This window comes from Adiantum capillus-veneris, chromosome 29 (genome assembly GCF_014529385.1).
Source record: "Adiantum capillus-veneris isolate H3 chromosome 29, ASM1452938v2, whole genome shotgun sequence".
NCBI lineage: Eukaryota > Viridiplantae > Streptophyta > Polypodiopsida > Polypodiales > Pteridaceae > Adiantum > Adiantum capillus-veneris.
This window is the reverse complement of record NC_140959.1, coordinates 8,388,623-8,403,698: the sequence shown is the minus strand read 5'-3', so window position 1 is coordinate 8,403,698 and position 15,076 is coordinate 8,388,623.

The window sequence follows — 15,076 nt, the reverse complement described above, 5'->3', positions numbered from 1 at the left end:
ATATTCTATTCGGTACGAAGTCCTTAAATCAAATAGAATAGTGTTTAAAGATAAGATGAGAAGAAAATAGGAGAAAGAATAATGAATAAATTAACCCAGTTTCTATATCACAAAACTTTGGGTTTTTGAAAGTCTACAAGGTATCTCAAAAGTTTCTAATAAATCCTAGTGGCTCTAACGTAATGCACTCAGTAATATCCATTGTGACATCCTTCCACCAATGGAGTATAGTTGTCCCATTTGTTGAGTATGTCTGATGGTTGAATCCAATAATCCTTTATGATTTTGACTGGAACATCTCTTTGTTGGTGTGTGAGTCATACGATTCTTGAGTAAGAGTTTTGTTTGTTAGAGGTATCCGCATTTCAGTGTGAATGATCGCCTTCCTGTACCCGAAGTAGTCATTGAAGAAAGCAAATTCTTTTGGAAACACATCCGGTGTGTCCCATCCTATTGAGTTGTGAATATTTGCATAATCTGCAAGGCACTGAGGTCTGCTGTAGGCATTGGATGAAATTTTTACATTGCGAGGATTGTAGATTAGTGACTTCCCAAATAAGTCAAAGAATAACTTCCAAGGTACCAGACTATAGGAATGTCGGTCATTGTTTTTGCATTGTCGTCCCCATACATTAAACATAACAATGTCAAAGCATCTCGTCGCCATTACTAAAGGAAGTTTGTTTCTGGCCATCCATGTTTCTTTTGTCGGTCTTAGGGTAAGTTCATAAGCATTTATGTACAATATTAGATTAGTAACAACAATCTCCGTTCCCAACTTAAATTGTATCCACTCAATACTCCCAACAAGCGAGGATTTGTACTGAGGTGGTCTAAACTCGGGGTTCCTTGTAGCATAATGATACCAAGCTCGAAAGGTATTTGGTACAATGAAATTCGTAGACATCAACCTTTTCTTCTCTCCCCCGTTATGCGTTGTAGTGACAGGCCTTTGCACTTCCACTCCAATTTGGAAATTCTCTCCCACACTCATCTACACACACACACCCCATCACTCATCTTAGTTAGGATGATAAAAACCAAGACTCAAACTCAGATATTATATCCTCAAAACAATATGTGTTATGTTAGAGTCAAATTTTTATAACCGCAAAAGACCAAAAAGGTACATAGTGTTTCTAGGGAGATACATAAATACAAAAGGGTCCTATGAACCAATTCTTGGTTCCTACAATTGTGGTTCTACCCTTATACTTGTTCACATCTCGGGTATCAAAGTTTAGCACTTCAACTTGTGCACTAAAAGTCATGTCTTTCTTCTCGTACCATTCTTCCCCCTATGATACGTCCTTAAGTGAAAATCTATTAAAGCAGTTTACATGAGCATGTCGTTCATTTATATCATTTTTGTAGAAGTATCTACTTGAGTTCACCGCTATTGGTTGTGCTTGGGTAAAGTAATTAATGCACCTTGGTTTCTCGTAGTCATCAAAGGTAATGGTAACATTGTGAGGGTTGTATTTGAGAATAGATCCATAGACTCTATTAAACCAATGTTGGGGTACATAATAGAATTGGTTGCCACCATTTGACTTCTTCCATACTCTGATTATGACCTTCTCAAAAAAGCCGTATCTTTGGTTTAGCATAATGGCCTTCTTACTAAGTATAAGTTCAAGACTCGATATGTTCAAAAGAGAGCATACGTTAAGGTAAATAACATATCTTTGCACTTTAACATCACCTTCTTGGATCTTTTCCTTCACCCAAAGCTGTGGGTTGGTAATGAACCTATCAAGTGTTGGAATTAGGGTTGTAGAGAAATGCACATAGCTTGGAGAAGATGAAGCAAGCTCAAGGCACACAATAGAGAGTATGTTACTTAGTGTGCAATGGAAATATAGATAGCCCTAGAGTGATGGGAGTATATACAATGCACGGGGGAAAAAGCCTCCTAAAGAGGGAAAAAATGCCCCGGCGGTCTTAGTGTGTTCACACACATCACTACCACATGTATATGGTAACAAATCCCCCCTGGAGTGATGCGGTGAACGAGAGCTGGTACATGAGTAAAGGGAAGTGCCATGCCCTAAGGACATGATCACTCCACAAAGGGGAGTAAGCCCAAAGCTTTGCGGAAAGCTTCAAGATTCTCACGAGACAATGCCTTTGTGAAAAGATCTGCAAGGTTGTCCTGTGTTGGCACATAAGCCAAGCTGATCTCTCCTGCTAAGAGCCTCTCCCTGACATAGTGGTAATGCACCTCAATGTGCTTTGTGCGAGCATGAAAAATTGGATTCCTCGCAACTGCCAATGCGCTATGACTATCAGTGTAGATAATGTTGGCAGTGTCTTGTCCAACACCCAAATCAGCCATAAGGCGTCTGAGCCATACACACTCAACCGTAGCTGTGAAGACTACCTTGTACTCGGTCTCACAACTCCAAGTGGCCATAGTAGGTTGCTTCTTGCTCAACCATGATATACATGAACTGCCAAGCATGAAACAAAAACCACTTGTGGACACTCGTGTGTCAAAACAACCAGCCCAATATGAGTCCGAAAAAGCATGTAAGTCTGGCGGCAATGATCCCCCCTTGGGATAAAACAAGCCAAGATGTAAAGTGCCACTAAGGTAGCAGAAAATCCTCTTGACAGCTTGCCAATGCTTAGACTTTGGGCTATGCATAAATTCGCTGACCTGTGAGACTACAAATTGAATATTTGGCCTCGTGTTTCATCATAAATAAGGCAGCCAACAGCAGTTTGGTAAAGAGTGACATCTGCAAGATCGCCAGAATCATGTAGCCTCAACTTCAAACCTGTTTCCATGGGCGTGGCAATAGGTTTGCAATCCTCAAGTCCAAACTTACATAGCAATGTCTCTATGTAACTTTTCTGACACAAGGCAATACCACCATCACACTGCTTAAACTGTATACCCAAGTAATGATGCAGCAGCCCCAAATCTTTCATCTTGAAAGTAGCATTCAAATCAACCTTAAATTCAACAATATGTCTCTCATTTGGTCCAGTGATCAGCAAATCATCGACATTAAGAACCACAATGAGAAGTACATCACCCTCATGCTTTACATACAATGTGCTTTCTGTTGGACTATTACGAAAGCCTCGTTTGACCAAATGAGTGTCAGCTTTCTCATACCAAACACGAGGAGATTGCTTCAACCCATACAAAGCCTTCTTACATCTGCACACTTTGTCCTCTTGTTCTTTTATGACAAAACCGCGAGGCTGTGTTACATAAACTTCCTCAAATATGTCACCATTCAAGAAAGCAGTAACAATGTCTGATTGATGTACATCCCAACCAAAATGAGCTACCAATGCACATAGAAAACGCACAGTAGTCATATGACAAGTGGGAGCAAAATTCTCTTCATAATCTATGCCTTTTTGCTGTGCATAATCCTTTGCAACAAGTCGAGCCTTATGGCGACCGATCTCACCATCCGGCTTGCGTTTCAACTTGTAAACCCACTTTGTACCAATGGCCTTTTTGCCAGGAGGAAAATCACATAAAGTCCATGTGTCATTTTCTATAAGTGCATCATATTCTGATTGCATGGCAGCCATCCAATTTTCTGAATTATGTGCTTCATCAAAAGATAGAGGCTCCTCAACATCATGTAAGCTAGACACAGCCAAAGCATAACAATCTGATGCATAAGATGCATGGCGAGAGCCTGAACAAGTACGACTAGACAAAGGTGCATCCAATTTACCGTCATGCAAAGTGTGCACCAGCCATTTTGGCATACCTCTAGCCTGCTCATTTTCAGCCCTTTCCTCATCAAGTACATCATGTACATCTGCATCAGTAATAGGCTGATCTATAACATTTTTAGAAACCCCCATAGGTTGTACATTTGCCTCATTGGAACTTACATTTGTATTTCCACCACTGAAAAGAGGCAACAAAGTGTCATAAATATCCTGTGAGCTTACATTAGTGTCTCTAGTACATGACAGCAAGGGCTGAATAGAATCTTCCACAAACACTACATCCCGTGAAACCAAAATACGCTTTGTTTGCGGATGATATAACCTGTAACCTTTGCTTTCAGCACTATAACCAACAAAAATACATTTGACAGCCTTATCATCCAATTTTTTGCGCTGTGTTTGCGGCACCAAAGCATATGCCAAACACCCAAAAACACACATGTGCTCAATAGAAGGCTTTCTATCATGCCATGCTTCATATGGAGTAATAGACTGCAAAGCTTTCATAGGACACCTGTTTAGTACATAAGTGGCACACATGATGGCCTCAAGCCAAAAAGAATGTAGCAAAGCTTTACTTTTGACCATACATCGTGCCATTTTCGTAAGTGACCTATTTTTCCTCTCAGCAACACCATTTTGTTGAGGTGTATAAGGCACTGTACATTGGTGTTTTATCCCACCACTGGCCAGAAATGCATTAAATTCATGAGACATATACTCCCCCCCTCTATCGGAACGGAGGGTGCCCATAGTACATTTCGATCATTTTCAGCCATAGCCAGAAATTGTTTGAAGCACATAAAAACTTCGGACTTAGCTTTAAGCGGAAATACCCATGCATGCCTGGAGTAATCATCAATCAAAGTCAGGAAGTACAGGTAATTGCCCAAGAACGGAGTTTGCATGGGCCCACAAACATCACTATGCACAAGCTGCAACCTGCATGTGGCCCGGACTGAACCATCCTTTGGAAACTTAGAACGCTGCATCTTACCCAAAATACAGCCTTCACAAACATGTTTGACAGGTGCTTCAAGAGGCGGCAAAGAAGCAACCATATCAGATTTCTGCAAACGCAGCAAACTGGCGAAAGTCAAATGACTAAAACGTGCATGCCAAAGTTTTGCATCTGAAATAGCCCTTGAATCTGCAACAGCATTTGCAAAATTTTGTCCACACTTGTCATACAAAGTGAGCTTATACAGCCCACGACACAAAAGGCAAGATGCAACAATTTCATCACCAAAACTGAGATCATGAACTGTACATCTGTCATCCACAAATTTGACTACAAGTCCAAGTCTAGCAAGTGCGGATACAGACAAGAGATTCTTCTTGATCCCATGTACATAAAGTGCATCAACAAGTGTGAAGGAACTGCCATTCCCATGAGGGACATACTCGAGAGAGGTAAACAATTCACGATGTGAGGTAATGTGCTTTGTAGCACCACTATCAAAATACCACACACGTGAATCTGCAGTAACAACTGACAAACATGCATCATGGAAAACAGGATTGTAAGTGCACTCTGCGCTAAAAGCCCATTCTGCATCAACATCAGCAACACAGTCTCCTTTCATAGAAGACTCAACAATGGCTGCATTTGTAGTGGAACCAGCATTTGTAGTGGAACCACCCTCTTTCTTCTTAGCCTCTTTGGCCTTCAACTTAGGACACGACTTGATCAAGTGATCATTAGCTTTACAATAATGGCAACGCATCTTCTTTTTTCCCTTATCACCAGAGTTGCCAGAAAAAGTGCTGCCAGCACAACAACATTAGGAACAGAATTTTTGCCACTCGGAGCAGAACCATAAGAACTGGCTGCATTGCTGTTACCACCCTTTCTTTGAGAAGCAATAAAAGCATGTTCAATTGCACGCTGTCTAGTCCTGTTTTTTCTGGAAAGTGACTCTTGCAACAGCAATGTGCATAATCCATCAAACTTGACAACTTCTGGATTTCCTTGGGTCATAAGTCTCCAAGTACTAGCAAAAGTCTGGTAAGAATCTGGTAAGGCATCAAGAACAGTCTGCACAAGGGAACTGTCTGAAATGACTTCACCTACAGAAATAAGCTGCTCATTGATATCCTTGACACTAGCAAGGAAAGTGTCCATATCATCTTCCTCATGCATAATCTTCGACTCCAGCTCTTTACGCAACAAAGCAATTTTAGCCTCATTGCGACTTGCATAAAGACCAGCCAATATATCCCAAGCCTGTTTTGCAGATTTTGCTGAACGGATGTGAGGACCAATGGTGCGCTTTATAGACAATGCAATCAACGCATGAGCCTGTGCATCCTTAACATCCCAATGAGCTTGTTCTGCCTTAGGCAAAACAACTCTAATAGCAGCAATCCTTGCAACAAGACCTGCAACATCCTCAACATCGCCTACATCCTCAGAACCAGGACGTACATCAATACCCTGCACAATATTCCAGACACCCTTTGACACAAGAACGTGTTGCATCAAATAAGCCCACATAGGGTAATTGTCCCCATCCAACCTGTCCTTAGCAGCAAACATCTTGAACACATATGTGTTGTTGTTGTCAGCCATGGTAAATGCTGCACTTGATGTGAAAACTGCCCGAAAATAGGAGAAATGGAGCGGGAACAACACGTGCTATATAGCACAAATCGTAGAAGACTATAAGGCACCTGTTATGCTGAAAATGACACTGACAAAAATTCTGCACAAAATGACGAAATAGCCTGTGTAGTACTGCCTGTAGTGGAAACGGAGGCCGAAATGAGCCCGAATCAAAAATCTGAGCAGACTTAGCTCTACGAGCTATCCCAAAATATTTTTCGACCTGCAAACGCTCGCCAAAGCTCATTGAAATTGGAGAAAGTGAGCAGGCATGTGCTGGAGTAGCTGGCGACTAAGCCCGGGAGGATGCAACTTGCTCTGATACCAATTGTTGGAATTAGGACTGTAGAGCAACGCACACAGCTTGGAGAAGACGAAGGAAGCTCAAGGCACACAATAGAGATTATGTTACTTAGTGTGCAATGGAAAGATAGATAGCCCTAGAGTGATGGGCGTATATACAATGCACGGGGGAAAAAACCTCCTAAAGAGGGAAAAAATGCCCCGGCGGTCCTAGTGTGTTCACACACATCACTACCACATGTATATGGTAACATCAAGCACTTGTGTTTGATGTTCAGGCTGAGCTTCAACATATAACTCCCATGCTAGATAAGTGTTCGGTACAAGGTAATCTTGTTTGAGAATAAATCAAACGGGCGCCCAACTGGTCAAACACGTAGCCAGACACCACATTTGTAGTCTATTATTTTGTCCGAGCTAGTGTAGTGATACTCTGTGTAAATCCTGATTCCAGAGTAATGGATCAATCCCCTGAGTTGTAATGATGTAATGATATTTGTAAAGGTCCGTGTGAGCCGGCCACTGGCCATTTAGAATGCCCTAGGTATAAAGGTCATAATCTTAATGTGAAAGAAGGCTTATCTTTAGAAGAAGAAAGGAGCTCAAAAAACGTACGCTCGAGCTACGGTTCAACTTCAACTTGTAATCATCCCTGCTAATGATTGGGTAATCTATTTTCAAATCCGAAACTTGCATTGTGTTCCTCTCTCTTTGCTCTTTCATTCAAGTGTAAGCATTGTCAGTTTTGTTGTGGTTCGCTACTACGCGTCTATGAGCTGTAATTGCAGATTTGAGTGCTTAAATTGTTGTTTATAATCGTTTTGACCATAGAAGAGTGTTCCTAGACCATAGGGCGACCTTTCTGGATAGTTCTATTGCAGTTTTCATGACCTTTTTCATGATGGATCGTGATTTTGGTACCTTGTCGGATTGCGACCAGACTTGCTAGGATAGTGCCCCTAGGTGTCCTAGACCTCCTCTTAAAGTTTCGTTGCATTTCGAATCCGTTCGAGTGCCGAAATGACGTGATGACCTAGAGCTGTGAGAAAGGACATACGCAGATTTCCCTGATCATTGAGAGTTGGTTTGCTTGTAGAGTTGTTGTGTTTGCTTGTTAAGGTTCACTTCGTGAGATTGACGATCTCATAGAGTCTCCGTGCCCCATCCGAGTCACTTTCCCTGAGTATTGACATTATGTTAGTGCCAGAAAGCTGTGTTGCAGACGTCCGTCGCGCGGATGACCTGCTAACATTGGCGCCGCTGCCGAGGATATGATCCTTAGATGGCGAGTGACCTAGTGCGTATTTAGAGCGTTCTTTTTCTAAAGATTTGTCTCTTCAATTCATTTACACCTTAGCAGTGAAGCAGCTAGACACGGGGTTTAGTGCTTGATAGAGTTTAGAAGTCGAGGACTTGCTAGATCTATTCTTGAGAAGTAAAGAGGGCTGTGAGTGAGATAGCCAAAAGCATTTTATTCTTCGATTTTCTCTATGCTTTCAAAGTGCTGTTTCGTTTTCTGTTTTGACTTTATTTTGTATCGTTTCGTTTGTTTTTGTTTCATGTTTCATTTCAGTACTTAGGAGTAGGGTAAGTAGAAACTACCACCATGAAAATTGGGCTAAAAGATTGAGGGAAAAAAGGGTGAAAACCATATTTTGGTCAAAATGACCATAACTATGAATTTTTGAAAAATTGATGGTAGAGACCTCAAAAGTGATCCAAATTCAAAAATTTGTGGATCAAGGGCATCAACATACTCTCTAGAATCAATCTGGAAAGTTTGGCAAGAATCTTTGGAGGAATATGGATCACGATCCATGTACCCCAAAAAACCATTTTTGGTGAAAAGTGACCAGTTACAGTGAGCATCAGTGGGAAATTGCTCTAATCAAGTTTGCTTGAAAGAAAAACTCAAAAATCACTTCAGAATTAGCTGTGCGGGCAAAAATAGTAAAACAGACATGGGAGACACAAAATTGAGCAAATCTTGAGATTTTGGGATCCAAATTCAAAAAGGGGTGAGATTTGGCTTTTACAGGGCATAAAGAACCAACATAACAAAATTCATGAAAAAATGCTGCCAAACATGGATCACGATCCATGTATCTTTTTGGCATTTGGGGCTAATATTTCACAAGTACATTCCTGATATCATTTGGAACAACTTTGCCAAAAGGGGCCATGTCAAAAAATTGAAAAAAGTTGTCAAAATAGCCAAATACAAAAACTAGTCAAAAACCACAGGACAGACAGAAAAACTGACGTTTGATTAGGAAAAAGTTGGCCAAAATCAAAAATATTTGGGGAAGAGTATCACCATAACATGGACTACAAGCTGACCAAGTTTCAGGTCAAAATGTGGTCAAACATGGATCGCGATCCATGTACCTCATGAAAATTTTTGGAAAATTTTTTTGGCTGAGATTTGAGCATTGGGTAGCTGAGACATAGACAAACACTTTTCCCAAAAGAACCATATGCAAAAAAGTTATAAAAAGTGGTCAAAAGAGCCAAAAATAGAACATTGTCAAAACTGTCGCAGCACACTGTAGAAGTTAGTTTTGGTTGGGCAAAACTGATCCAAATCCAAAAATTCTTGGTGAGCAATCTACAAATATCACAAGCTATTAGCACACCAAACTTTCAGATCCAAAAGTAGTGGAACATGGATCGTGATCCATGTACCCTTGAGAAATTTTTGGACAGAAACTTTTCCAGCCTGTAGCAAAGACCATTGTGAACAAAAGTCCCCAAAGAAATTTTGTCAAAAAAGTCCAAAAAAGTCATCAAAAGTGCCATAAACTGTTCAAGGTGAAAACCCTACAACAGACCTGTGAATTGACTTTTGCATGACCTGGAAAAGTCCAAATCGCACAAAAACCACATAGCCAGCATCAGTGGACCAAGGGGAAGCTGTGTGCCAAGTTTCATTACCATCTGACACACAGGTACATGGATCGCGATCCATGTTCCTTTGTCACAGACTGATACCATATTTGTACCATAGCTAGAGCCCATCACAAGGAGTCTAGTGGTCTTTTCAAAAGTGAATTTGGATATCAAAAACCAAACCAAAAGTCCTAAACTGCCAAGTACTCTGAGCAAGTGCCAGAACTGACCTAATTTTCAATCTAGAGGTCCATTTTCAAAAAAATTGATACCATAGGACCTCCTAATCATGCTGATTCTAATGGTACCAAGAGAAGTCAATTTGGGCTCTAAACATGGATCGCGATCCATGTACCCATAGTGACAACTTGAGTTGAAACTTTCTAGATCAGTAGTGCATACACAAGGAAACATATCCCCAAGTCCAGTTTGGGAAAAAATTGAGCAAATTTGGGCCAAAAGGGAACAAAACAGGTGACAGACTGAAAACCGTTGTGCAGACCTTGTATTGGCAATTTGACCTATCAAACCAAGTCCAAAACCAAAAATATTTGAGATTTAGCTTGTGGACATAGTCAGGAACAAACCCCTAAAAAGGACAAGTCCAGATGTGGTTGAACATGGATCACGATCCATGTACCTCAACCTCAGAATTTGATGAAAATTGGTATATAGCATGCACATGACCTTGTCTAGACATAGTTAAAATTTGGAGAAAATTTGACAGGGAACATGGATCGCGATCCATGTACCTCTCAACATAGTGGGTGATCTTGTAGATATACTTGAGGACATCCCAAATCTCAAGTTTGAGCTAAAAATACCTTCGGGAGGCCAAGATACAAGCCAAAGTCCCCGTGTTCTGGTCCTGAGACTGTTTTGAGTGCTGTTTCAAGTGCACTTATCCAAAAGTGCTCTAACTTTTGACAGACAACTCCAAATTGAGTTAGGTATAGCTAGGAAGAAAGCTTGCGGGCAATAGCATACACCTAGGCTCAATTTGGAGTTGAATTTTACTAGGTTTCCTAAATCCAAACTTTTAGGGTACCCCAAGACTAGTGTCCAGAGACCAAAAAGTCAAAAATTCCTAACTTCTGAGAGACCTTATCAAGGGCAAAAGGGGATAGGTTGCACTAAGCCAAAGTGGGATTTTCAAGGACTATCTTGAGACTTTTGAGTGAGCCTTAACCATGACAAATCATTCACCACCAGGGTTTTCTACTCCACTCAGAGACATGAAAAACACTGCAATGCCTTCAACAGAGGGATTGGGAGAATACCTAGAGGAGAGGCATCCTCTGATCAACAAACCAAATGTGAGATTCATCAAAGAGAATAAATCCATGAGAGTGCTTACGGATTACGCTCATGAGGTCTTGTATAGATTCACAAATGGGGATCCATACATATTTTTTAGGTGTGTAGAACCCTGCACTGGGGAGTTGACATTCCATAAGAATCTCTATGCATTCACATATACAGATGCCAACGGAGTGCAAGTTTTGATGGTAGATAAGTATGGACGTGAGTACAAACTTGTTGATCCCATTGACCTCGATAGATACACATACACAGGTACTCCAATCTCTACTTACTTTCAACCAAAAACGATGCCAGACTACACATCATAGAGGATTCCACCGAGATTCTCTCCAAGACGTGGGGAGAGAGCAAGAGACGTTTTTCCAAGAGACCACGAATTGGTTAGATTAGTGACTAAACCACAACGATTAAGACCATATCAAGTGGCTCAATGTGTCAAGACAAATTACAGCGTGTCAGGGGATCCATATGCTCATGTATCACTCTTCAAACAAGTTTTGAGAGCTGAACAGATTGCGGATTTAGATACTCAGTATGAGGGATTTGGGTTAACATTGAAAGGAACAGCTTTGAGTTGGTTCCAACCACTAAATAGAGTTGATTTTCCAAACATAGCACAACTCTTACAAGAGTTTGTAGAGGAATTCTCAAAAAGGGGAATCAAACACAACACAGTGTCCCAAATCTACGCTTTCAAACAAAAAGCGAATGACAGAGTGAAGGAAGCTTTGCTTCGCTTTAAACAATACATTGATAGATGTCCTGTGAGAGAGTTACCACAAGATGAGAGATTGTCAGTTCTCTTCATAGAGGGCTTGAGGAATGAAACTCTCAAAAAGGACCTACATTTGAAAGGATGCACGACGTTTGATCAAGTCACTAGAGAAGCTCTATATCTAGTTGACAATTGCAAAGCCTATGGAGAGGTGACTGAAGATACAGACAATACAACTAGTAGTGCCTCTTCTTTGAAGAGCGAATCAACCACAAAGTAAAATGTTTAAACTCTTTGGGAACCAATCTTTGAACAAGTGGTCAAGGGGGTGATTAGAAGAATAAACCAAGGCTACCAACAAAACCTAGATGTACGACAGCCTCAATTGAGGATATGTAGTACTTGTGGAGGGGATCATCCCACTCCATGGTGTAACACTCAGTCAAAGCCACAACATGTGGTAGGGCAACAACCACCTCTTTTGAATGATGGTAGAGAAGTAGTCAACTACGCTCAACCAATGCACATGCCACAACCCATGAGAAAACAGTACTCCATGGATGCGAATACATTCATGTTCATAGCCAATCATGAGTATGGTTCAAAGAACATCCTCACAAGGCAAGAACAACCATTAGCTGGATCACCAGCTATGAAACAAGAAGGTCCATGCTATGAGTGTGGAGGTGACCATTGGGCACGAAGTTGTCCAAAAAAGGATCCACAAATTGAATTATTTGTATTCTGTGAACGTTGTGGTCTAGACCATCTACGCCAACACTGTGCTAAAAATCCAGACTACAAAGGGAAAGCAACAATGAATGTTGTAGGCGCGACACCTTCTTTAGGCGGATCCAAGGTAGAACCCACCATTCCTTTAAATGTGATGACTCGAGCTCAAGCTCAAGAAGCTGCCAAAAACAAACGAGCTGAAAAAGCCACATTGCCTGTTCAAATAGAATTTGAGAACAAACCGGTGAGAAGCTTTGAAAGAAGATCATGGAAAGGCAGACGGGACAAAATGAAATTGAAGAGGCTGAAGGAGAAAGCGGCTTTGGAAACTGAGCTGAATCAAACAAGAGAGCATCTTAGACAAGAGCAAGAAAGGAACAAAAACACAAAGGGACCTAAAGAGTCAAAGACTAACTCGGGAGGTTCAGTCTGGGTCGACAAAGTGAATGAACCTTTGGATGCGATCTTGAAATCTTATGAAGCTAGGCTAAAACCCAATCAAACCCAAGAGGATAGATGGCTGGCGTATCCTCATCCAGGGTATGAAAAAGAGAGGTTGCAAATGTGCAAGGAGCTCATCTAGAAGGCCCAAGCTCTTATGGAACCACATGTTCCAGATGCTCCAAAAATCGAGGTGCTAATCCGTGGTAAACTCCAAGAATTGGAGAGCCAGGGTATTGTAAACAGAGACTAGGAAGAGCCAGGAGTTGAGGCACCTTTAGATATGAGAGAAGTGTCCAATACCACAGATGGGGTGGGCTCACAAGCAACGATGCCTATTCTAGAGGTAGAAGAACCGTAGCCATAATCCTTGTGGGAATCGATCAGAAACCGAAAAGATGGTAGTTCTACCTTACAATCAACACCTATTCCTGAGATAAACATGGATCATGAATTTTTCCCAGGAGATATACGATCTCTATACGGGGATGTTGGGTCTGTCGCATCTAAAGAGAGTAAACCACACTCTCTAAAAACTTTGCCATCTTTCATAGGAGAACTTGAAACAAAATCGGAGGTTAAAATGGTACCTTTTTAGTGGAAAGCCACACCAAAAATGATGGATACCAAGAGCTTGCATGAATTGATGTCTTCTCCTATACAATGCACACTTTATCTCTCAGAGATACTAAAAATTAGACCGCATCTATGGGCCAAATGGGCAAACACGTAGAAAACATGGGGTTGAAAATCCCTTCTCATGAACAACTTGTGGACAAAAACATGGATGACACCTCGTCGAAGAAGCGACAGACAAAGCCAGTACCGGTAAATAAGGTGGGTGACTACTATGAAGGAGATGAAGGAAACACCACCTTACCACTTGAGTACAAAGGAGTAAAGACAATTGCTATATTAGATAGTGGGGCAGGAATTGCCATTGCAACCAAAGAGGTATGGAAAAAATGGGGAAAGCCTGCTCTTAGGAAAACTCGAATGAAACTGCAATTAGTGGATGGATACATGGAGAAACCGATTGGGATATTAGAACAAATCATTGTATCCTCGTGTGGCATCGAGTATGAGCACACCTTTGCCATAATGAATTTTGACAAGAGCGGAAACTTTGATATCATATTGGGTAGACCATTCATGCGTCAGCTCAAAATGGTACAAGATTGGGGCTATGACTATATCTACTTGAGACACAAGGATGTCACTACGAAGATCAGTGTCACAAATCACAGTTATAAAGATGTAGTACGAACCCCGGGGGAAGACTTAAACTCCACAACTGATTTGGAAAGCAAAGCGCATATTTGGATGTACGGAGCTCCTAAAAGTGGAAGTCTTAGAAAGCAGAATTGCATCCTAGAGCGTTCAGTAGAAGATGAGGCATATGTACCAGAGCCATTTCCAGAGGAGTTATTTGAACCCTTTAAGTGGGATCAAATATTGGTGACTCTTGATGTGTGTGTGAATGAGGTGACCCCGACTAAATTCTGTGATGAGGAAGGGTATGATATAACTCCCTTGTTTATGATAAAGGTGTTGAAGGAAGCTAATGAATTTTGTGAGTGTGAAAGCAGACAAGTTGAGACAGATGGCTACGACTTAGAGCATGATACCAAAGTGCACATGAAAGAAGCAGAGCAACAACGAGAATATGTCATCATTGACATACCTGAATAATCGACAAAAGCTGTTTCAAAGAAGCAGACTCCAGAAAAACTGCAAACGAAAGCAGATGAAGGAGCAAAGTTTCCAAGCTCAACAGCAAATCTTCAACAAACGCAATATCAAAAGAAGAATAGGGACAAGGAAGAAGATCGACTGTCTCCTACAATGATCAAATTTAGCGTATGCGGAGAAACAGGACTCAAAATACCACATTTAACTATGATAGATCGAGAAGCAACAAAGAATCTAATGACATATGGAACGTGGATCATGATGGGAAAGCCACCAATCATCGAGCTAGAGGACATCGTGTACACAAGTTCAAAAATGCGGATTCCTAGCTTCGGAGTGGTAGAAGCTATACTCAAGTTGAGTACTGGGGAGTACAAGGATACTTTCCACATAATTGACTCCCATCACATCAAAGAGAGTCTGCTCCTAACAGAAATCTAGAGGAATGTCTTCTTTGGACAACAATCAAAAGCCGCAACAACAACACCATCAAAAGCCCCAAAAGCACCTCAATTCAATGCCAAAAAGGAGCAACCAACCATCGCGGAAAAAGGTAAAGCAAAGGTAAACACTGAAGTATGTCAACCTCGCAAGATGAATTTACCTTCAACGAGCCTCTATCAAACTTCCCGCGAAGCCTCTACATCAAGAGCCACATCACCAACAAT